This window comes from Panicum virgatum, chromosome 7N, assembly GCF_016808335.1.
Source record: "Panicum virgatum strain AP13 chromosome 7N, P.virgatum_v5, whole genome shotgun sequence".
NCBI classification, from domain to species: domain Eukaryota; kingdom Viridiplantae; phylum Streptophyta; class Magnoliopsida; order Poales; family Poaceae; genus Panicum; species Panicum virgatum.
Genome location: NC_053151.1, coordinates 14338582 through 14341522, shown reverse-complemented (window position 1 = coordinate 14341522; position 2941 = coordinate 14338582).

Sequence of the window (2941 nt, the reverse complement as noted above, 5' to 3'; positions counted from 1 at the left end):
CCCATAGCATGATCATGTTCATTGTTATGGGGTGACACCTTCGTTCGTCCATGGAGTTGTAAGAAGATCTTGAGTTGTATATCGCTATACCCTTATTGTGATCAATCTGTTCTCATTCTTTGTTGATGGAACTTTATATCGTAACGGCTGACTAGCATTGCTTTGGGTATGCATCGCTCATTTTTTTGCGTACTTAGAACACAATCAACACTGCGTGCACTTTGATTCGATATCGATTACCCTCGTGTAGTGACTCTTCATGGGAGGGAAAGTGTTGGATTGGGATCACAACCTTTATCATGATAGATTAGATCGGTTCATTGCATCCTCTATGGGCGATCGCCTTTCATACCTCGTGTGCTTCCACATCTTACTACATCATATCGCACCATTGACTTGTTCTTACTAACTCATTATCGTTTACTCGTTCTAGTTCATTCGTTTTAGATTAGTTCTTGTTTACATCTACCACCACTCAATTAGAGTCTTCTATCAACTTAATTAGTGCTTAGTTAAGCGTAGTAATCCATTTGTTCCGCGAATTGATAAACCTTAGGGGAGTACTCTAAGGGAAAAGTTATGCAATCCATGCGCTTGTGGTTCACAAACTGGCGTGCTAACTTCCTTCAACAGTAACACTTGTTGTGCGAGTTGCAGGCAGAACATCCACTACATCGCCAAGACTGTCGACAGCATGCTTCGGTCAATTACGACCCATGATCATGATGTCATAGAGATCGATCAACAACAAGATGAGGACTACAAGTTCTTGTTGAGGAACGTGAGAAAGCTGTTCGGGATGGTCTCCGGTGTGAGGCACGGTAGGAACAACAACCATGGGCACAACTACGGCAGAGGCAGATACCATCACGATGGTTGCAATTGCGGCAGGCACTGAGCATATGTGTATACAAGCTACACATCCTTGTACCAAATTTCTTACAACGAGGACATTGTATAATTCAAGCATGATGGGGGAGGTTTGATCGTTCGTATAGTTTTTATTTAGGTTTTTTAGAGTTTGTGTGCAAGTTAGTCATTTGAGAGCCAGTTTAGTTTTGATCTAAAGTAAGCTTGTGGTTTGTTTGAATAAAGTTTATGAAGTAGTAGTCTTATTTTTGCTTATGAGAAGATTTAGGCTTAGATTGCTACTTCTAGTGTGTGTGTCTTTTGTGAGAAGAAGGATGGAATAAAAAGTGAGTCTGTGTCTTTGTTCTGGTTTTCTAAGTTTATTGATAATGCTAGTGTGATTTTCTTGTTTATGTCAATGCATGTTTGTAAGGATCACCGGGGTTTAAAAAATCTGGCCCTAGAGGGGGAGGGGGTGAATAGGGTCGCTAATCGCTTTCTATCCTAGGGCTCAATCTATTTGCATGAGATAACCCTAATCCGTCCTACACATGCTAGTTATGACTAAGGTTTATCTATGCTACTCTCTACTTACCCCTAAAAGACTTGCAACCTATAGCCAATCCTAATCAAACTAACTAGGAAAGTAAAGGCACACAAGAGAGCCTATAGCCAATCCTAATCAAACTAACTAGGAAAGTAAAGGCACGCAAGAGAGAGCAAATGCGGAAACGTAATATGGTAAGTAAAGAGGTAAGGGAGAGAATATGCAAACTCCCGTGAAGACACCAAGACACACGATTTAACATGGTTCGGTTAGGACACCAAGTCCCTCCCTACGTCCACAGCCACTTGTCCAACACGAACAAGTGTGATGCCAAGTCTCTTCGCTTGATCACCGTCTTACGTTCGCCACCAAGGCTCCCGGTGTGGCGGAACCACCCAAAACTACTGAGCCCGGGTGCACTGATCTATGTTGCTAAGCAACTCTGACCCAATTTGGCACTCACCGGTAGTTCCTCGAGTGAAGCCTCGATAAAAGCCACGCTATTCCAGGATCAGCAGACAACACTCACATGAAGGTGAGCCCAGAGATTACAACACAGAACATTTTATACATCTCAGAGTGATTGCAGCGGAAAGGAAATTTATTACAAACCAGGTTCAGAATAGTAAAGTACTACAGAGTTCCATCTACTCAAATTATTCAAGTCTCATTGTTCAGCGGAAGCATTAAAAGATAACTAGCGAAATACGTGACACATCGATAAAGCCCGTACGAAAGCGTCACTCAGCGGGAGGGTGGTCAGCACCAGCTGAAGGGCCATCCCACTCAATAGACCAACCCGGAGGCAAAGTACACGGCCAAGTAAGACTCGCAAACAGATCCTCGAAGTTAGTACCTGAAAAACAGTGCCACAAGCAAGGCTGAGTATACTAATACTCAGCAAGACTGACCCGTCTCCGGATATAACATAGTCCGATAACTAGACATGCAAGACTACACACATGGGGATCGACTTCGCTCCCGCCCACGCTACAGTTCCCCATTCTTTCCAGTCCGTGGATCCGGAACACCCTCCCCGACTACAGAGTCCGACGTCTCTGCACCCGTACGTCGCGACAAAAATATAAACCCTACTTCTGCCAGGAGGGTGCGAGATCGTTCCATTCGCTGGTCCAATCAGCGAGATTGTTCCACTCGCAGGTCCAATTAGGTACTTAAGCTTACTGATTACCATATTTCTCGGTATGTGGCTAGTACTTTCAAACGCTTAACGAAATGAGCCACACACTGCGACCTTAGCCATTTTTTACTACACCAGCGGGGTATCACAACTACACAACCCCACCCGTTGTCCTTATATTTCAGCAGGAATTAAAGTTAGTAAAATTCCTATTTGCTCGCAAGAGGCAGGAAACCCCTCGACTTCTACTGTACCTAATTAGCATGGCAACTAGTCGATAAAAAGATCCGGGTGACAAACATAGGTACCTAGGGATCATGCACCTAAGGTTTTCGATCAACTCCTAGAAAACGTAAATGCAGAAATAAAATTATTACAACACAATATAAATAGATAGATGAATA